General features: G+C 41.8%; 1 protein-coding gene across 1 annotated transcript in view; it reads right to left on the bottom strand.

Annotated features, from left to right (window-relative positions):
• Window positions 1-18,588, bottom strand: part of ENOX1 (ecto-NOX disulfide-thiol exchanger 1) — a 369,827-nt gene extending 351,239 nt beyond the window's left edge. Inside the window, exon 1 of the mRNA XM_037378075.1 lies at window positions 18,282-18,588. The gene's annotated coding sequence lies outside the window, so the exon portion shown is untranslated. The remainder of the gene's footprint in view (window positions 1-18,281) is intronic.
• Window positions 18,589-22,983: the final 4,395 nt, after the last annotated feature.

Below are 22,983 nucleotides of genomic sequence, written 5' to 3'. Positions count from 1 at the left end.
CACTAAGCCAAATCAAGCCTTTTTTTTTTTTTTTTTTTCTTTTTGTTCCCCAAGGAACACACTGAAAAGCCTTTCATGTCAGGATAAATAATGGCAAGCCTTTCATTAGCTGGAATTTCTTACCAAGTACATGCAGAGATGGTGGATTCATAGCACACTTGGATATGGACATCCCCATTTGGGGAGTACCTGCATGACAGATACAGACACTGCACACATCAGGATCCTGTTGCCACAAAGCAAACAAAAATTTACATATGTGCTTTAAAATTTGAGCTGTCATTATTAGAAGCAAATGTGTTAGGTGCAGTTATGTTTTGAAAACTGTTTTTATACAGTTAAATGATGAGAGTTAGCGGGTTCATATCCATCCTGCAGAGTTTTTCAAGTCGTGTTCTATTACCTCCTGATATATCAAAACAAAAAACCCCAGCCATCTCCCCAAGAAAGATGCATTTATAGATTTCCAGAAACACCTAGGTGTTTCTGGAAACATGTGAACTGATGTTAAGGTAGAAAGCAAGCTTCCAAGCCAAAAGTACAAATAATTTCTACTGCTGTTCAAACCAAAGCAAGACAATGCTTGCATAAATCTTCCTACTATGCTTATCACTTTGCTTCAGTTACATGCATCCTGGCCTTAACATTATTGAGATTTAGAATTAATGACCCACTGAGATTTATAGGGTCAATTACACCTTTCAGCATTACCACTTTGGGGGCCTCTACAGCCTTAAAGAGACATTACAAGGTCGCTTGAAAAACTCTCATTAAGTTCGACAGACTTCAGATGAGGAATTCACTTGGCAATGTCCCTAGTAAGCAAGAAGTCCCCAAATTAATATTGCCCAGTTGCAGTAACTGAGGTGACAGAAATAATCTTTGCTTGCAGCCAGCACTGCACACAGACTGCTCAATGCAGACAATTCTATAGTTCTTGTGTTTCCTTTACCCCTTTTCACAGGCGTGGCTTTCTTTGAGCAACCCAAAGTGCTGAGAGTGATGTAAGCCACTAACAATAACCACATATGTTGCACAACAGAATAAAGTTTTGAAATTAAGGAAAAGCGTATCACTTCTTGAAATAAATAGACTTATAGGCAAACAGATATGATCAAAAAAATTCAGAACTCAAAACTTTTCTTCACCTAAGGATTTTTAATGAAGGAAAACAAATGACTAAGTAGATTGCTAGTCAGACTTCTGCCTGGCATGAATTAAGCCACTGAAGTATACAATTTATAATAGAAACACCAACACACACCTTTAACTACAGCATCACGGCCAAATGCCACCATAATTAGGCTAGAAATGCTGTGCTTTTAGTCATGAATAGGATGTGCTCAGCCTTATTTTCTATATAGGATTATGCCATCCAAGCACAGGCACCAACACTTATTGAGAAATTCATTGAAAGATAACAACTGATTTAAAAGTGGTTCATGTAAGTTTAGTTAAGGAGCAACTTCAGAGATTATTTTCAATTACTGAGATAAAATCATGGCTTTTCTCAGGAGAAAAAAAAAAAGTTTTTATATATATATACACTACATAGAACATATGAAAGCTTTAAGAATAGTCTGATTTCACAAACAGTATGAACCTTCTACTAATACTCCCTAACTCTGCTTTTCCCTCCCTCAAGTAATTTTCCCAATTATTTTCAACATTTTCTTCGATCAATTAATAAAAAGCAGGTTTTCTGCTGCACGTAGCAGGTTACCGAATTCCCTGTTACATTGAACGTGTTTACCCTGCTCTCAAGAATACTAACTGATAGTTTTATTTTCTTTCATCAGATCTGCAGGGCTCTGGCCAAGCATCAACAACTTCTGCACCAAACTCCTCGTTGATTTGAGAGAGCATGAGGGTGACAGGATGTAAGCACTAGTTCCAGTCCTTCTAAATTTGCATGAGGATCTGCAGGTAATAAACCAGAAAGCCTCTGTTAATCTGCATTTAAAAAACAGCTTTACAAGCTTGTCTTGAAACGTTGCAGGTCTGGAAAAAAGCACCATCTTCAGCTCCTCCAAATTCACTGTCAAACAGGTTAGCATCTTTATTTAATAAGTAACACATGGCATCCTTATCTGATGCAGATGGGATACATCTACACTGTCTACTTTAGATGTGTAACTTTCCTATGACCTAACCTTGTAATTGTAGGGTTCCCGCACACTCAGCAGATACTCAGACACCTGAAGCAGGCAATTCAGAGCTCAAGGGGCTGCACTACGCATTCTGTGTAAGCTCCTAATTCCAGCACTTCTGTTACATGCCCAGAGCGAGTCTGTGCAGTCCCTCCACACATTTCAGCACAGTACCACATCATGCACACTGTATGTAGGAAGCTGAGCCACTTTGCTACTTCAGCCTTCAACTCCACGAGTAAGAAAAAGAAATCTGCATAAGCAATATGCCTCTTTGGGCAACAGAAAGCCTCAGAAATTGAAGGGTGGGATACACAAAGAAATAAAGAAATGAGATTTATTTTCTCCAGCACAGAAACTTGGAGACATGTCATGAACATACATTAGCCTTCTTAAGGTAACTATTCAAGATACTGACATAGTTTACAGCGCAATCTCATCGCTCTCCCATCAGACCACCATTGGACTCATGCATGGCAGACCTGCAGCTCCACAGCAGTCTAACCCTTCTAATACATTCCATTTATCTTCCAAGGTACATTTAAAGAAAAATAATTCAATAATTTATATTCCAAATAGTAGAGTCACTAACAAGACACAGATCTTTTGGAGGTAAAAGAGGAAAGCGTATATGGAAGAACGTTTAAGGCCTTACTAGACTGGGGGAAAAAGCCTACCTTTGCAGAGAAAGTACTGCCATCCGTATGACTTTAAAGACAAAACCAAGGCTTTCTAGTCATAAGCCACCACAAAATTATTGGCTGATCACCTGCTGTCTTGCATGAACATCAAGCTGTTTCTCCAGCAAGATTTGTTCACTTACATTGCCCAAATGAATGTTTCTCTTAAAATTAAAAAAAAAATAAAAATAGCCCATTGAAAATAACTCCCTAATCTGCCATCCTTTCAATAGAATTGAAGTGCTCTTCACACACATAGTACACAAGCATCTTGAATTAGCAGGGCACTATTTTTAAATACATGAAGGATAAGATACGAAATTAGTTTCATGGGGAATGAGAACCTTAGAGATTATTTACTTTCCCTTAATTACTTTGACTCACCACTTATTTAGCTTTCCAATACTACTACTTATTTCACACTCAAATTTTGATACTGAAGACATATGAGCATGGCTTTTGAACATTTAAGATTATGGACCTTAATGATATATAACCACATTTCTAGAATTCACTTACTCACATAAAAAATAATTAAAGATACCATACGGTACAAATATTCCTTTCTTTGGAACAACTGTCTCCAAGTAAGGATCCCTATATAAAAGCAAGCACCTTTTTTTGAGCAAAAACATGAAAATTCTGACAACTGCACAAAACTATTACACTAGCCGCAGGCAGCCTCTTACAATACTACTGATCTTATATAATGTAAGGAGCAAAACAAAGATTATTATTCAAAAATTATTTTTGAAAGCAAGGAACTCAGGTAACTGGACAGCCTACCCAAGTCCCAAGCTGAAGAGAAGAAATTAAGTGTGGCCATAGAGCACTGCTGAGCTACATCCACTACCCAACCTGACTTCATATGACACTGGCACATTTCTGTTACTTGCACAGGATACGAAAAAAAAAGATAAGTTAGAGTAGATGAAATGCTATTCCAGAAAAAAGAGCACTTAGAGCAAATTTAAAATATAAAATTAACATAAAATAGTAATTAAAAAAAATAAGGTCTACAATCTTATTCCTGTAGAAAAAAACTAATTAGGATCTTTAAGACAGAGGCTTAGAATATAAAAAAGTGGGGAAACCAAACAGGAAGGATGAAGGGAGAAAAGAAAAGGAAAGTAATAAAGGCAACTGCATTAAACAGAAAATAGCAAGTCTGAAATATAAAATAAATGAAGGTCACAGTAAAAAGACATGGGACAGAGACACAAAGAGAAGGAGAAAGGAGAGTTATAAAAATGAAAGGAGAGAAGGGAAGACAAAAAGGGCTAGGGAGACAGACATACAGAAGGGATCACTTAAAATTAAAAACAAAACAAAACCAATAACAAAGAACAACCAAATAAGCAAAACACCCAAACAAACAAACAAACCTACCAACAACCACAGCTCTACATTCCTCTCCAAAAATTACTCTAGAAACCAGAGCTGGAACAAAAGTGAATTTCTTTCCATTGGCTAACAAAGCTTCATTCAATACTGACAGCTCAGGGTTCAGTCCTGTCTCTCTCAAGCAGTGGGACTTCTTGCCAGAACTTCTCAGCTCCCATGGGATTAAGGCTGAGCTGAAGCAATGCCTGAATGATTTTCCGCACTTGAACACCTGAGACACTGCATACCATAACATCAGCTCTGGATTTTTTAGGATGATTGGTCTTTATTAGGCAAGAGAATTAAGAAGTCAAAAATTGTGATGGTACTACACAGCAGCACATAGTACTGCCACCATGTATATGAAATCACAAGTTCTCTTATTAAGCTGAGTTATCAAACCACTTACTAGACTGTAAGGTACTAAAAATTATTCTATCAGCTGCCAATGACTAATCTATCAGAAAAAAATTATGGGCTGTTAGAGCAATTAGCAAAGGAATCATCATGAAATAAAGTGGATTTTCTGAAGCCTTTCCTGAAAAAGATGGTAAGAATAAAGCTTTGGGTTCCACTTTCCACCAGTAAATATTGCACCATTCCAACAAAACAACCATTGCAGTTGAGACGAAGAAGGAGCAGAGACCCTGAGAAGGATTTCTCAAATTGCTTATTAGAATATAATGAATATTAACAATAGACAGAACAAATTCTCTTGAGAATTGAGCATCACTGGGTTTTGGATCCCTTCTAGGCTGTTAAGGTTGCTAGGGAATACCACAGTTAATGCTGTATCTCCATACTGAAGAAGGGGGAAGGGTCTGAAAAACTGGATCTTAAGCATGGAGTTTTCTTTGTGCTTTGGAGAGAAAAAATCTGATGTTCTTGTAAAGCTTAAATAAGACACTTTCAAACTTAACAATACATTATCAAAGATAATGTTTAAAGAGGCATTGTGAGGAAGAACTTCTCTTACTGTGGTCAGGAGCAATACACCAGACTTGCCATTATACACACTCTTAGGGCAAGAAGCGGTCTACAAACCATAGCAGCTTTCTTTTGCTTTAACAGATAAAACCAACAAGTTTATTTTGTTTTAAAGAGATTATATGTCCATTTTTCATAGACCATTTAGAAAGGACATTGCTTTGGGCCTCCCAATGACAAATACACTGAGGCACCAGTAAGAGACAACACACTTTGTACTCCTTGACATGGATGAAAGAATTCAATTCAACTTTTATTTTTTCTGTCTGGAAAAAGAAATGGCTCAGAAAAATATTTTTTGGCCCTATTTCCCAATAACAAATCATTTATGATTTTCTGTCTCCATCTTCATCTGTTTCTCCTCCCTTTTCTTCACTAACTTTGGGTGACATTGGTCAAAGTGACCAAAACTGACAGAGGGCAGAGTCCCTTCATTTTCATGAAAATAAGTAGCTGAATAAAGGAGAAAAATAATAAACATCCTATGGTTTGAATGGTAGGTACTCAGCCTTGCATCAGAAAATCCACAGAGCAACCACCACCAAAAGAGAACCTGCAGAAAACAAGGTGAGGTTGGCTCCACACTCACACCACCATCATTTACCTGGTTATCCTCCCCATCCCGTAATATTCAAAACATCCCAACAAGGGAACTCTTAGTTACTGCAAGTATATAGCAAATACAGACACACTTTCATTGGCAACTGCTGTGACAGTTGATCTTCACACCACAGTATTATCTTAATAAACTGTCTCTCAGCCCCAGGGTCTTTGTTCTCATACAAGTGACCTACAGTTGGTCACCCTGGATCTTATACAAAGTATGAATAGCATAGAGGTTATATGAGTTAATTGCATAGTGACTGCAAAAATAGCGTGCTTGCTTCCTTTCAGCAATGTGGTCCTTCTCTACTGAAAACAACTGGAGTTACACTGTAATTCAAGTTGATGATACAACTGTATATCTGGGTAACTCTACCATTAGTTAATGTTACCACCACATGAGCTTGTCTATATGGTATTTGACAATGAAATTCAAGTTAAACAGCCTCCTCCAGAATACAATATTGAATTAATTAGGTAACTTGCTACATATTTAGAAAATGAAGATTAATATGCCTTTTATAATCATATCAAAATCCTACGGAATAAGAACCAGACCAAAACTTGTTATTGTTGTGTAACTCATGAATATCTCTTGAATTACTCAAAATGTAAATCACTGGAGATCAGAATCTGACCCAATACATCTTAAAAGAACATCTGACTCGTTACTCATGTAAAAAGGATGCAATCTCCATCAACACACCATGCACAGGATCCAATTTGTTTCCTGGGAGAGTTCAAAGTTCTCTGTCAAAAGAACTTAGATTCTGTTACTCCTACCATATTACGTTATTTGTATTGGTCTACATGCTACTTTTGCTACTGGTTATGGAATGAACATCTGGAGAAAAGCAGAAACTGGTGTCTAATGCACACTCAGCCTTTTCCCCATGCGCTTCCCAGAACTCGGGCAACTTTCTTCCTCTGCAGACAGCCACTGGAAATACTGTAAAAAGTCCATAAAGCTTTTACTAGCTAAAACAAATGACAGACTACCGAATTCACTTTGTAACATGATTATTCCTCCAACATGGTCCAAAACTGACAGCATGCAACTCTAAATAAAATACACAAAAATGTCGGAGCTGAGTCACAAGTCTCTAAACAGTTTAGTCTGCCATTTTTTTTTTTAGTCTATTTTTAGTTGTGCTTTAACAACTTGGAATATGTCTACACAAGCTTTTTGAAGACAGATTAGTTTTCTCTCTACCTATGCTTTACGACACTTTTGCACCAGCCAGGCCTGAACCTCAAGTTGTGTTAGCAAGGGATTATGGATGAAAAAGTGAATTTATCAAAAATGTTTCAAGCCTAACAGTGCAGCATGACAAAATGCTCCACATTGAGCTGGGCAGGGAAGAAAATATTTTCAAGCCTGAAATATCCATGTTCAACTGCCAGTGTCCCTTATAACTTGACTGCTACATATTCCACTGTTCTGACACAAACAGGGCTAACAGACTTATCTTCTGGATTTCAGTTTAAGTTATGAAACCACACTCCTTCTGACTGTTCCACTTCCTTTTATCCCACTCACTCTAAGGCTTGGTGAGAATCACAGACAAACAGAGCTGGAAACAACTATGCAATGAGATCAGTTAAATCCTTTAAAGACAACACAGTTCTATCTACCCTGTTCTTGAATACTTCAACTAGTAAAGGCCCTACAATGTTCACACAGTCCATTCTGGGACCCCTCTGCATCCCTACCAGTACAATAATTTTACTAAACTTGTTATTTCTTGCAACCTGTTTAGCCTATTACTTTTACTCTACTCACTGTGGACATTGCAGACTTTTTTAACTCTTATGTCAGACTTCTTCCTCTTCTCCACCTTCATTCAAAGCATTAATATTGTCATTCGGTTTCCACAGCTGCTGAGACCTCCTTCAATACTTTCCTCAAATATTTGGTGTTATTTATTCGCAAGATAGGGGAAGAAAGTTTCCACTGGAACTGCAGTGTCATCAGGCTGTAGCTGGTCAAAATCCTTCTGAAACCATCATTACTTGCCTTCCTAAGATTGTCAATTCTCTGGGGAGTACATTGCTTCATAAAAAAATTTTACTAAAGACACATTCAATTTCAGTTTCAATAAAAGTGCATTATTCAGGACCACAGAGTAGAGGCAAAAATAAAGACAAGATCTTCCTCGGAGGATGCCCAAGAGTAACTGAAGGAAGAGAGCATAAATACTCTTTTTTTCCAGCCAACTCCTAATTACACAGATGGTTCTTTCTCACAGAGATGAACTCAGCATCAGGACAAACCTACTTCAGAAGTTCTCATTTCAATTTGTTTCTGCTACTACTACTACGCTTGCTCCTCAGGCATTTACAGAACACCTCCTTGTCACCAGTCATCCCATGGCATCCCTTAGTGACATGGCTGATGTTACAGAGGTCTGCATTTTTCCTTGAATGGATGCTTATAACCACTCTCTGAACACTTCTGATATTCACTGAACCACTCTGCATTTATAGAACTACTGTTTTATTTCAGGTTTGAGGGTTTAGTTTTGCATCTCCCTTTTCCTTCATCCATTTAACAGTGAACTAGTGAATTTAAATGTCTTTGAAAGAGCAGTACACACAGGCTTACATCTCATCCTATATTTTGTGTTATGCTGACAGCAGTGTTAGCACAAAAGGAAGTTTCTCATCAAGTTTGAAGTCTTCATTTTCCTAGTGTTTAAGATAGGAGCAGCTATTGTTCTATGCCCTCCCGGATAACAATGACAAACCGATTCCTCTAGAATGAAATGACGTTGAAGAGCCACTGAAACAACTAGAACAGTGACTTCAGTGATCATCACAACTATATTTCAATGATGACAGGGTTGTCAAAGCATCTCATCTTTAAGATTATCAAATTCAATCTTCTGCTTTCAGTTCAATATTCAGTTTCATCTCACTGCCTGTCTGACATTGAGGAACCAAAATAAATGGATTTTCTGCATGATTTCAAGATGACCACTAGTCTTTTCTGTCTAGCTACTTGTGCAACATTTATACTTTAGGTATAGAAGAATTGTTTGATTACAGTGGGTTGACTGACTCACTTCACACTAGTCCCCTTATTCTTGGGCAAGATGAGCCTGAAAATTATTACTTTTATCATTTCTATTTTATTTGTAGTATATAGCACCAAACAGAATCAACTTTGTTGTTATGGAAAAGGTAAACTAGGTGCGAGACTGGCACACTTGCCCTACACAAAGCTTCCCTGTCAGATTTGCTGCCTACTTGCAGATTTGAACAAACGAAGCCTGCTCTGACCATGCACTTCTCCATTCTCTTCCTTCTCATCACTATCCACAGAGAACGGATTACATTAAGCAGCTACACCATTCTTTCATTACCAGAGAGCCGTCTTTCCCTTTTTCCCCAGCAACTTTATGCAGTTACGTAATCTCCCTTAACATCTTCCAAGAAACTTAAAAAGAAATCCAATTTTTCAGCCTTTCTCTTTTACTTAAAAAACCTTAATAGTTTCCTTCCCAGGCTGAAATGACAGCTGCCTTCTATTTTGCAAAGAAAACAATATAAACTACACATTAGGTATGTTCCGCAAAATGATACAGAAGTTAAACAAACGCATCATGAAAAACAAAACCACAAACCCCAGCTAATGACATATGCACTGCACCTGGTTTCACATGTTTTTCTGTGACAGTATTAACCCAGGGGTCCTCAAACCTTTTAACCAGGGGGGCGGCGCACGGATGAAGTGGCAGGCAGTCATCTGCGGCCAACCGCCGGGGGGGGGTGGGGTGTCTGTAAATACCGGGGGCCAGATTGAGGACCCGGGGGGGCTGTATCTGGCATGCAGGCCATAGTTTGAGGACCCCTGTATTAACCTTACAGAACTGGCAAGAAACTGGGTAGCTAAGTACACTGGCAACAGTACACTGAGGCTTTGACCTGTAGCATATCAGCTAAAGTTTAGTCCAGCTCCCTCTAGGAAATGAAAACACATGCTTTCCCACAGGCTGTTGATGAAATAAAATGGTAGTGGTTATGTGGTTCATACAAAATGGCAGATTACATTGCAGAAGAAGAGTCACCAGCATAAAGAGTATTTCCTCTTACTGTTAAGATCTGAATAAGCTTGAACCAAAAAGCTGGCCAAGGGTGCCTTCACTTGCTAAAATGAAATTAACCTAAGCAATGTTCATTTTAGGCCAGCTAATGGAAAAGCAACATAAAGATGCTAACTCAAACATACTTTCCAGGACCTTTAAGTCTTCAGCTTTCACATGTAACAGCCTGCCACCAACATCTCTGTTTATGCTCTGTGTGAAGACGGTGGAAGCCAGATGTGGGGGTGCTGAAAAGGCATGAGGAAGCATGGATAGACCACCCATTTACAGCTAGTAAATCTGCACAGAGTGTTTTTTACATCCAGGTGCCCATCATCCTTATCTGCCAGCAGAGGACCATAAACACACACTTTTTTTGATGCATCTATAACCATACCTCCCTGGGCTGTGATCTCAGCAGATTTCACTGCTAAGCAAGGGTCACACCTCCAAGGAAAACTCTCAATAAACTAAGTGGATCACTTATTCAGTAAATGCAACTCTTTCTTCTGAGTCAGTGTTGAAGTAATGCCAACATCCATCATAAGTCATCAGAAGAGATTAATTCATGGATCTGTGCCACCAAAAAACAGGCTTGTACCACTGCAGAATGAGAGGGAACTGCTTCACTTGGTAAAAAATAGCAAGCTCTTACTCTATATGCAGAGGAGCCACTCAGTTAGGATATAACAGTTTGACAGAACATCGGACCAGCAAAATATTAGGAAACAATCTGCTACTTTTAGATGAAACAAACTTACTTGTCATCGCTGAAATACCTCCCCTAAGGGCACAAGTACCACTGCCCGCTCCAAGAGCATGCCTTCATTCTGTTTATTGCATTCCACCTTCCTAGATTCACCCCACGCCTTTATCAGCTACTTTATTTCATTTCTTCTTTGTTTCCCTAACAAAATGCTTCCTAACAGGAATGGGTATGCGTAAACAGAGTTGGACAAAATACTGTTAAACCTTCACTATTCTACCCTAGGCAGAGCTGTTATGTCCTAAAGCATGTTTACACTGTGTGTGGTGCGCAGACTCCTTTGAAATCTACATAAAGCTAATGTGTCATACCAAAATAGTTGTATGTTATCCACTCCAGCCATGGAGGAACTGCTCGTCATCATGTATCAATGAGATCTAGTATACCAAATCCCACATCCTAAATGCTAATACTGTTAGAAGTACCTGTACAAAAACGCTTTAAAGCCTCATTTAACTCTAAAAATACAGATCTATTTACATAAACAAACCATAATTAAGATTGTTGTTGACCTCGTTTCTCCCTGCAAAGGCGACAGAATAATAATCTTACATTTACACACCATCTTTCAGTCTAAAGAATTCCATCCAAGTCTGATCTTAGACATACAGAAGAGCATTATTAACATACACAAATAATCCTAAGTAAACCAATCTACCCAATTTCATTACCAGCAACTACCAAGCTTGATCCACTCAGTCATATGGGTTCTTTTCATCTACCTTACCCACCCATCTATGAACTATCCACCCATAAAAAAAAACTGTCCATCTAAAATCAGCAATGCATTGGCAACAACTTCAGTCATAATCCTTATGTTATGCCTAAAAGAACCCCAGCTTCCTCCAGCTTCTCAGACCCCCTTCACCAACACTATCAACCAGCCCCCAGAGACAAACACCAGCAAGGCTGAACCTGGTTTAGCGGTCGGAGGATTTGGCTTTAAGTAGTTATCTGGGGTGTATTGGGAGTCTGCTGTTTTTTCACAAACAGACCAACATTTCCTGTTTTATTCTCCACACAGAAGACTTAAACCCAACTTCCACAAGTTCAAAACACCCTTTTCTTGCACCATCAAGTACTTAAACCAAAGGTCAGTCTCACCAGCCAGCTCTGCCCCAGATTAGCTTTCCCTTGTATGTGGTACTCCTGCAAAATCACTGTTTTAATCATTATCACACAAGAAAGGGTTATTCTGAATCACTTGTTTTTACCTTATGGTTACCCAAAATAGGCCTTGTTTAAACAGTTGGCTGTCAGGTATCCAATAAAGCATGGCAGAGGGAAATCCATCTCCTCCCCTGTAATTGGCATGGCTGTTGGAAAACATTCCCTGATGATATCAGTCTGCATGGTTTTTTTCTGAATACTTGCTTCGAGTAAAATGAATTGCAAGAAATCGGTGCAACAACATTATTCCAGGCAAGGCTTCCTCAAGAAAACTGCCATTACACATTGAACCTGCATCTTCCCAGTCTAAAGCAATGCACCCTGGGGAAGATCATCTATATGTCTCTCTTTCTCTCTCAGCCTCTTCCAGAAAACCCGCCACTGATGGCAATATTCATCAGGACTTGCACTGCACACAGACTAGCCAGATCACAGGAGACAGCTGTTAATGAGATCAGGGCATCATGATGGGGGGATAGGAAGGAAGCAGTAGTACCTGCTATCCATCATTGCTACCTGATGGCAGTAAGCTTTTTTAGATGATTAAACAAAATGCTGCAGAAACTGTCAACAAACAAGAAGCTGTCACCTCTGTGCCCTCTACACCACCCCAGGATGCTCATTGTTTTCAAAAGGGAAAATAAATGAATTAATAAACCAGAGCTGTTTACTGAACAGCTACTAAAAACTAATACTGTAGCTGATCTTCTCACATCCACCACCCCAACACTGACACAACCTGAACCCATATGATGACCCTGTTCGAGTCATGCCTTTATAAAAGCATAAACCCTAGCTGTCTTGGCACTGGAAACCACCTGGCCAAAGTACCAGCATTACTGTTTGAGAAAAATCAAGTCAAGCCCAGTATCTGACCTAGTTTCTCTTGTAACCTTCATCTGAAACTAGAATGAAACAGACATGGAAAAGGGCTGTTAGATACTGTACTCCATCTCCTTAAAAATACAGAACTGCATCCTCCAGTACATTTGCTAGGGACCTGCCTACCCTTATTTTAAATATCTGAAGGAAGAAGGGCTCTCACTACACCTGGTCTAATATAGGCTCCAATAGATATTTTTGTCATTTTTTCCCAGAATTCATCTTAAACTTTTATTTCCTCAATCTCTCCATTTAGTCCTAGGCAGTCTCTCACATAATGCACCAAAAAAAAACCAGATTCCTTTGACTAAAATACATTTCAAATATCTACATGTAGTTAAACTATCTCCCCATACTCACTGCCAGCCTAGAATTACATCTGTTTTTGAATACTTACCTTCAAGATAGTTCCTCCAGACCCCCAAGTATTTTGTTGCTGCTCTTTAAGCTTCAGTCAAATTGGCAATACCTTCCTGTTGATATGATATTCAGAGTTTTCAGATGTGTTCATGGCAGATTCTTATAAAAAGGGAATCCCACTTCTTTGTTCACGGACACAGTACCATGCTGTTCTATAATCAAGTCATGAGGCAGACTTATGTATTACTTCCTGCTGGGTCTTAATTTTAGATCCCTTACAGCATTGCTATTACCCGTCAGTAAGTTGGACACCCCTTGCCCTGCAAACTTGCCTTTTCCTCAAATCTGTTCCCTTCACTCTGCCATCCTGTAGGAATTCTCCTGAAGTTCTGGCTACACCAAAACAAAGACATCGGTTTCAAAGGTTATAGGTTTTGCTGAAGGCCCCTATTCAACAAAGTGTTGAATTACATGCCTAACTTTAACCACATGCTTAAATCCAGTTGATCGCAGCAAGCAGAGATGAGCTTAAGCATACATTTAGAAAAAAAAAAAAAAAGTTAGGCATGCAAGTCAGTGCTTTGCTGAACCAAATCCTCAGTTTCTGTAATCACTTGGGTGGTTTATTTTCCATATTTGGCAAGAATTGACATCCCAATGCTTTTATGTTATGGGATTTAAAAATGAACCTTCAAAAGAGTCTAAAACTGTCATCATCCTTTTGTTCCTTCCGTAAAATAAGAAAAGGAAATAAATACCTAAGTAAATATGCAACAGTACAGTAAGCATTAAGCCTATAGGATTTAAACACACAGTAAGTAACTCTATATTGTTGTTGCTGCAGTACCCTCTTCAAAAAAAAAAAAGTCGCTGTGAAAAATTTGGAAAAGCATGTGTATCTCAGTAAGATATCCAGCATGTTCACCAGCAGCTCATTAGCCACAACTGTCATTGCGTAGTTAAACGGAGAGAACAAAGCTGTCCATTGCTTAATTACTACCTACCAAATGCCTTTAAATGCAATGGATTTAACTCACTGTTCCACTAAAGATGGATTTTTAGGGGGTAGAAGGAGCAAGAAGGTATTAGTCTTTGGTTTTGGTCACGGGCTGGCTATTTCCACTAGTCGCCAACCCACATGACAATGGATGTAAGATTTTACATTCACCACCAGCAACAAACACAGTTGGCATAATGGAATTTTGTGGAGCCTATTTAAAATCATTTCCAAATGTCTTCCATTGTTTACACGCAGAATACTTCACGACCTTTCTCTTCGTTTGTACTTTTTGTTTTCTTTGCTTTCTCTCATTCTGACGCCTGGTAAACACAGGCAGAGGCTAAGTGGGGACTGCAATCAGGCAGCCATACCAAGCTTAATCTGTGGACTACCTAATTGTAACATTAAAGGTTTGGGAGGAGCACCATCTGAGAAAGAAACAGAGAAGAAAAATTGGAAAATGATTACTTCCTCTCAATCCATAAAGCCTTCCAAAATTCAATTAACATGTTCTAGACTAAACCATCCACACATGCTATGGCCCTAAAATGCATTATTTCAAATATAGAGAAGAAAGTAGCTGCTCATTTTTATTTTTCAGAATTATAATATTATCTGACCATTCCACTTCCATCTTTTGTTATTGAAGTAGTATCTGTTGTAACACTTTTGTACCTCAGTACTTGAGATGAACCAGAAAAGTATCTATAGGCAATATAAATAAATTGTACATGACTGCATATTGGATTTGTTAAATAATGCTGTGAACTCCAAAGTCACTCAGAGAATGCTGTTCCCACACCTACCACAAATACTGTTTTTAATAATGCATACATGATTGAGTTCGCTGTCCTCCCCACAACAAATTTTTCTTGTGACTATAGTTTCCCAAGTGGAAATAATACCTTCACTTTCACAGATTCACTGATGCAACCAATAGGAAAAGTACAATTGTTGGAGTTTTTTTATAGTGTGACTGCTGTAAATACCACTAGATAGCGAAGACTTGCAGGTAAAACTCTGTGAACAACTTTTTGCCACTCTCTCCTGTAAAGGAAGGAAAGGTGCAAAGAAACAAAAGCGTAGAAACTCCTCTGCTACACTGTACGTACCCATCTATGCCTACTCACCTCCTTTCCCTACTGCAGTTTAGCATCTCCAGCAGCCTTCGAAGCATGAACACTTGCTGGAAAGCTGAAACCCGGCAGGCAGTAAGCACCGATACCGGGTCAGATCCACAGCTTGCACTAATGGATTTTTTCAGATAGATGGCAGTGCACAAAGTGCATCCGAGATTGGTCCAGGGTTGAGATGCCATTTCAATGCTCAGGCACTTTAACGAAGGGAATTACTGCATTATCAAAAGCACTTTTAGAAAGCTCATGACTTAGGACCTGATCCTGTGCACCGTGATAGTTCTAGCTCTTTTGAAGGGGTGAACCGGGTGCCCAGAACGTAAACATGGCAAAGCAGCATTTAGGATTTTACTTCCCATTCCTGCGAGTGGCAAAGGATTTTTCTTTCAATACATTGTAACAAATCAGTTTTAAAACACAAAGCTAAAGGATGGAAAACAAGACAAAGTCCAAAAAGATACTTCATACTGGATACAGGACATGAAAAATCTGATTTTCAAGAGTCTGTAATGGCACAGATTCAGAAATAGTCCAGCAATAAGAACAGGGTATTTCCAATCACCCTTACTGGCAAAAATTCTACAGTTACTACTTAATTTTGTGCCCTTTGCGTTCTAACAGACACTGTTATTAAGCTAAGAGAGCAGAGTGAAATTATAACCATTTAACTGCATCTACCCCAGCAAATCCCTTTCTCACAAAAGGAAAACATTAACAAAGCAGCTGAAACAAATAGGGGTAAATCTCACTGCACAATTACCAGCTCTGTACCTTACTACTTGGGGGTTTTGACATATAGCTATCATGAAGTGGAAGCATCCACCATCGCTTTGTTTTCTGTTTGCAGTAGGGGGTTGCTAGGAAACAAAATACTATTGTCTGATTTCATGATCTATTGCCTGGTTTGCCTGGCAATAGAGTCTTCTAAATCTATTATTGGATTATTTGATACTTTACAGAGAGATTAAGACTAATGTTGAAAAACATGCACACAGAGAAACAGTAAAAAATGCCTCAAAATTCAGGGGAAAGGATGTATATGGTCCAGGTCGAGGAAGACAAACTATCTTGAGAAAAGATGAACTTAAGCAGTCTGGTGATATTTATATACGCACACACACGTGTATCGGCATTCCTCGACTGTGTCTGCAGTTTTGCCGACTTGTCAAAGACTCTCTTGATTCTGAGGATACAAAACGTTCTCTTACTACTCGAGAGCTACTGTACATAGCAAGTTCTGTAAATACCACATGCTGCAGAAAGCCTGGTGCGGGCGAGCACACACGCCAGAGTCGTTTTTGTTCTTGGAATTCAGCTCAGGGTTGTTTCAGTGCCTTGATTTCTTTATGTAATCATTTTTTTGCACATTTGGACAGATAGAAGAGTTGGACACAATTCCCTACTCTCCTCCTCCCTCCCTCCCTCGGTCATAACATATTTAAATAACTAAATAAATAAATAAATAGGTAGATAAATAAATAAAGGCATCAGGAAAAGAGATCTAAAATTGAAAACCACAATAGCAAAATTCACATATTTTTTTACAGTGGCACGTCTTTGTAAAGTGATAGATTAAAAGATTATTAAAACCAGACAAACATGGGTGCCTATCAAGGAATCCCCACAACACAACAGGAGACCTCAACAAAAAACCAATCATACTTAAAAGCTGAGAGACAGATGAAGAGAGTTCGGCACAAAGCCACAGAGAAAAAGGTTTTAAATAAAACCTGCAGAGTAGTTATTGTTCTTTTATGTATATCTACAATTTCACACCATGTACAACATGCACTATTTCAAAGTCCTTTCAACTTATTAATGTCTATGCATTTTATCATTCCATTTTAAATCTGAGGAAAAAAATGAACGAGGTACATTGCAAAAGACATCAAAGCTTTTGACACACTACTGCAGAACTTCCAGTGAATAATAATAAAAAAAAGAAGTATTAATACACAACATAGAAAATACATGATTAATGGGAAGGATCTGAGAGCTTTTCTTTCCTGCCCATGGATAGATTCATTCAGCCCCTAACCTGCCTTTCAGAAACCAGGAATCCTCACCAAAAGCACATTTAGAATTAAAGAAGAGAAGAGTAAAATCTAAGAGAGCTTTTCCCAACCCAGACAACAACAAGGTACTTCAGCGATTAAATCAAAGCAACGAGAGATGGACACGACCCACAACCAATCCCACACCTCGCCAGGGCAGGACACGGCTATTCCCTCAGCTGGTAACCCGCTACAATAACATTGCTGGGTACCAAACGGTGCCCAGCGGCTCCCGCGTCCCTCACTGGTCGCACACCGAGATCCTGTCACCTACAGTTTCGCTGAAACCTGTTTTTAAGCAGTCACTCAAGGAACGGAGAGAAAAGAGGAGGAGAGGGGTGGGATAGTCGCCTCTCGAGCTGTCACCAAAAACTGTTCTTGCAAACTGCAGGGGAGCTGCGGGGGACCTCGCAGCGGCAGCTACCTAAGTCTCGGGGGGAGAGCAGCGCTCGCGAATGGGAAGGACCCGGGGGTCCGACCGCGGCTGCCCTGGGTGCGCTGCCCGCCCGCCCACGCCTGTGCCCCGGTAGGCGGCTGCCCGGCGCGGAGGGGCTCTCCTCGGCGGGGGCAGCGCTGGCGCGGGAGCCCCCCATCCTCCCCGCCGCTGCAGCGGCAACTGCAATTAAAAAAAAAAAAAAAAAAAAAAAAAAGGGGGTGGGGGTGGTGTCAAAATAAATAAATAAATAGCCCGCTAGCAGAAATGCCAAACCCTGAGCATACAAACCCCCAACAACAACAAAAACCAGGCGCCCAGGAAAGCAAACTTTCTGACTCACCGGGGAGCCAGTGCCCGGGGGGGGCGGCGGGCAGAGGCGGGGGCGGCGCACGGCCCCGCGGCGCCGGGGGAGCAGAGCCGGAGCCGGGCGAGGCGGGCGCCGCCGGCGGGGCTGGGGCAGCGCGTCTCGCTCTGCTCCCACCGCCCTCCCCTCCCTCCCGGCCCGCCGAGTTCCTCCGCAGCGCCTCTCCGGCCTCCCCCGCCGGGAGCCGCCCGGGGCGGGCTGCCGCCGCGGGACCGCCGTACCTACCGGCTGCCGGTGCGCGGCCGCGGAGCAGCGGGAGCCGCCGCCGCCCCCCTTCGGTGGCTGCCGGGTCCGGCGGTGCTGCAGCAGGCGGAGGACGCCCCGCGGCGGCGGGGAGCGCGGGGCCGGCGGCGCGGGATGCCGGAGAGGCGGCGGCCGCCGATGTACAGGCAGCGCGGTGCCTCCGTCTGTGTGTCTGTGCGTGTGCGTGTGTGTGTGCCGGGGAGGGATGCTGCAAGGGACCGAGGGAAAATTCTCCCCTCCTAGCAAAGCCGCCGACAAATGGCAAGGCAGGTGTGCAGGGAAGGCACAGCTCCCGGAGGACGGGGAGGAGGAGGAGGAAGAGGAGGAAGGGGGAGAGGGGCGGTGAGGAGGGCGGGGAGCGCGCAGCCCGGCGGCGGGAGCTGCCGCGGGGCGTCACGGCGTCCCGGGGGCAGCGGCCCCGCCGAGGAGGTCCCGGCTGCGGCCTCCGGGGCGGGTGCTGTGGCCGCCAGGAGCGGGGTGAAGCGGCCGCCAGGAGCGGGGTGCAGCCCCGCCGCTGCAGCTGCCGGCGGGGAGCGCTCCCTGCTCCGCTTGCGGGTGGCAGTCGGCGGCGGGCAGCGGGGAGGGGGCCCTGCAGAGCGGCCGGGGCGGGAGCGGGGGACGCCCTTGGGGCCGGGAGCGCCCCAGACACCCCCGGCAGCGCTGCCGCAAGCTTTCCCCGAGGCCCCCCCGCAAACACACCCGGGCGCTGTTCACAGCGTTCTGTGCAGCTTTGGGAGCTACACCCGTCCGATGGGACCAGAGCTTTCTCTGGAAAGCCAGCCGTAAGAAGTAGTTGCATGTCTTCTCTACAGAGGCTACCCGTTCACCGTGGCTTGAAACCAGCACACCTCAGGGGAAACCCTTGCTACAGGGTCTGGGGGTTTTTAGCTTATTCATCTCCCTGGCAGGACACAACCCTCAGATGTGGCAAGAGCACCTGACCACACCTTTCATCTGCACAGCCATGGGGCCGGTGTCCAAGGACAGTTCTTCCCAGGACTAGGCGCTGGGCCCAGGGGGGCTGGTGGCAACAAGTGCTTCCCCAAAGCCAAGCGCTGCTCCTAGAGATGCCACTGAACCCCTTGCCTGAGCGAGAGCTAACAAAGGCTTTTGTGGCTGCATCCCGGCTCCCGTGGCAGCAGCTTGCTGAACTCTTCCCACTGTTTGAATGGGAAAAGCCTGTTCCTCTCCTGGCCTGAATTACCATGCAGGGCTGCTGTGAGCGGTCCCTTTCCTCTGTGGAGATGGTTGTGATTTAGTGCTGGAGGAAGCCTTTGTATGCCCATTTATAATACGTTTCGGCACACTTCTAGGTGATGATTAGTTGGCAAGTGAAAAGTGGCTGCGGCTGAAAGGTGGAAACTAACATCAGATATTAAATATTGCACACGGCAGGTATGATTTCTAGTCGTAGGAAGAAAATCTGATAGAAAAATCTCCTGCCCCTCTTTTTTTCACAGTACTTCTTTCACCAAAGCGGTACTGAATTACATCCACAGGTATTGGGCTAATTATATATGCTCACCAGCCCATCGGTTTAGGTTTACCAGCAAGCACACTTATGCAACAGAAGCGATTTCCACACCACTGGGCTCATCTGATTTAAACAATACTGGCTTGTGTTGCCTCTGTGTGTAGGGGTTTTTTCCCTTGGCTGGCAGGGTTGGTGTCACAGCTTCAGTATGAGAAGTGACACAAATTATACTGAGCAACACAGGGACACACGTGGAGGACGTAACACAGAAATTAATGCACTGGTTTAGGTAAGTGTTAACGACCTCCGCTGAGAAGCAGGACCCACTCTTGACCCATCCATGCAGATGTGGATTACTTATTTCCTGACTGGTTCTTGCTGTGCTTTTTAGTGGCCATACAGATAGCAGAATAAAGGAAAACTTGCTGGAGGCATTTCTCTTAAATGTAGCCCTGATGAAAGTAAGACATAATTATAACTTGGGCATCCACATCTTTTCAGTCTTTCAAAGTCCAGGCCCGAAGCACATTCATTCCTAAGAAAGTACCTTTTAAAAAGTATGCAGAAAACTTGTGGTGAGGTTCATGCACAACTCATGCTTCACCTGTAGTGTAAATTAGCTTGTGAAATCAAGGACTAGTTAAAAAAATCCCATAAACTCCAGTGAATGTATTTCTCAAGTTTGTTGCCTTTATCCGTGTTAAATTTGTTGCTTCATCTCTTTAAGCTAACACTGAATACAATTGTACTTAGAAACACACACACACACATGCGTACTACAACACACCACAGTTTAAACACACTGCTCTTGACTGTTGCATAACCATTGGTTGATATAAAACAGAGGTGAAAGAAAGTATCTCTGCCAGCATGGGGCTCGTTTAATGTAACTGACTGAACTGTGAATACACTTGGTAAGGTTATTTCACTATGGCAATTTAGGGTTGTCCCCTCCTCCCCTGGACAAGTGCGTGCATACGAACACGTGCACAAATCTGCAGAAGAAGGTGTTACCTTCGTTGCATGATTTTCACTAACACTTTCAGAATTTATTTGCTATTTGTAGGTCGGTACAGCTCCTGGTTCCAGCCAAGACCTCACTTTGTTATGTTCTGAATAGCTCTTGGGAAGTTGCTGGCTTGACCCTGAAGACTTTACAGTCTAATTTTTTAATAACTGAAGGATTATTTTTTTTAATTTAAAAAAGGACTCATTTTAGCTGTCGCATAAGCATGCATTATATCCCAAGGCTTCAATCGGAGCTGCACAGACATATCTGAGAGCACAATTAGGCCCTCTGGACCCTTTAAAGCTTCAAAAATAGTCAGTGTAATTCCTTATTCTGTGGATTCCTGCAAGCTTTACAGAGTATTTTTGAAAGCTGTAAATTCCTATTTATCCACTAAGAGGCTCACAGGCAATCTTCCCCTAATGGAAATAGAACCATAAAGCCAAAACATTAATATACACAATATGATACATTACACAGGGCTAGACTCGTTGGAGCCAACGAGAGGGCACAGCAGCCCTGCCACTACAGAGCCAGAGCCAAGAAGGTTTGCTCCACTTACTCAGCTTCCTGCACACGGGTTTCACTATCTGATTTATATTAGCACTGTACAGTTCTCTCTCTAAAAAAAAAAAAAAAAAAAAAACCACACAAAAACCATCTGAACCTTTGAATCCCTCATCTGTACTGGCTGGCAGCCGGTGCTGGCGAATCAGAGGGCACAGTTTGGTCTAAATACGAGACAGCTATTCTTCAATACTGTGCTGTTAATATGCAAATCTCAGTCCTCTGTCAACTGTAATCTCCTGCCTCTGATTGGCTTCAGTGATGAAAAAAATACAGGTTATTCATTAGCAGGCAAAATATGCTCTTCAGGTTCCTCCTTAAGAAGAAGCATTATAAAGCCTGGAGAACATACGTGCTAAAGACAAACAACAACAAAGCAAGCAAAAAAAAAAGCCAAGAAAATGTGATTATAAATGTGATAAAAGGGGAAATTGTGCATTTAAAAATCCTCCTGATACCCTTTCTTCTTCCTGGCTTTCTCCTGGGAGTTTTGCCAGTGACTGCAGATGGGCCATTTTTGTTCATTTCTCTTTCAACCTTTGCCTTCTACATACAATAGTGTGCTCAAGCTCACAGCAGAAAACTTGAGTTTGTACTGAGAATGTCATGTCTGTACTGGAAGACATGCATGGTCTGTCTCCATGGGTCAGCTTTACTGGCCTGCAAACAGAATGCCAGGAAGAAACATATCAATATTTATGGATAAATATCCTGATATCAAAAAGGTGGATGGAGCAATTGAGCAAGAAGCAATCTGTAGTTCAGCTCTTTAAAAGCCATTGCAAAAAACCACCACCAATATCAGCATCAATATTGGTGTGCTCTTCACAGAAGGCCAGATTTGGCTAACAACTGAACTTAGCAGGATGTTTTCTGCATGACATGAGCCAATGGGAACGCTCATGCCAACTCAAGTGTTGAGACAAACATTTCATTTTTCATCAGAGTCCAACATGTCATACAAGAGTAAATTGTGTTCTCCATTACGTGGTATAAAAATTAAATACTTCTGTCAACTCTGGCAGTGTTAAATTCTGAGGAATCTTCACAGAGCTGGGTTGGGCTTGAGGATCTCCAAAGCAGATGTGCAGCCACACTGTTTTCTCTCTTTGGCTTTATTTTGTAAATTTTCCTTCATTCTTGCAGTTCACCTTTCCTGAAACATAGCACCTGACAAGCTGCATTGTCTTCACTCCTGTACTGATGCAGCCAGCTCTCCTGCTTCCTTCTCTGAAGTGCCAGATGAGATCAAGCTGGTAATTTCTTAGATCTATGTATCCAGGCTGAAATCATGGTTCCAGTGAAATCAGTATTAATTTTATTATTAGTTTTGTCACAACTGTGATTTTGCTTCTTGGGATTGGCAGCAGTGTTTTTGGAGGACTGGACATAGGCTGTAATTTCCAGATAAGATGAAGGCAGCCAAGTACTGTTAGTGTACAGTGAGTGACCCTTCTCTTTCCTCAGCCTTTCTGCTCAGGGGGACCTAGATTAGTTTGGGTGGGTGGACAACCCCTCTAAAAAGAAGTAGAGGTCTCAGAAGTAAGGTAATCTTGCCTGTGTTTCCTACAAAGCATGTAAGGCAGCTCCGTGTACAAATTGCTAAACAAAGGGTGAAGCACCTGTGAGGAACC

This window comes from Falco rusticolus, chromosome 2 (assembly GCF_015220075.1).
Source record: "Falco rusticolus isolate bFalRus1 chromosome 2, bFalRus1.pri, whole genome shotgun sequence".
In the NCBI taxonomy this organism is placed as follows: Eukaryota; Metazoa; Chordata; class Aves; order Falconiformes; family Falconidae; genus Falco; species Falco rusticolus.
The sequence above is the reverse complement of the archived record's forward strand: the minus strand, read 5'-3'. Positions and strand labels throughout refer to the sequence as shown.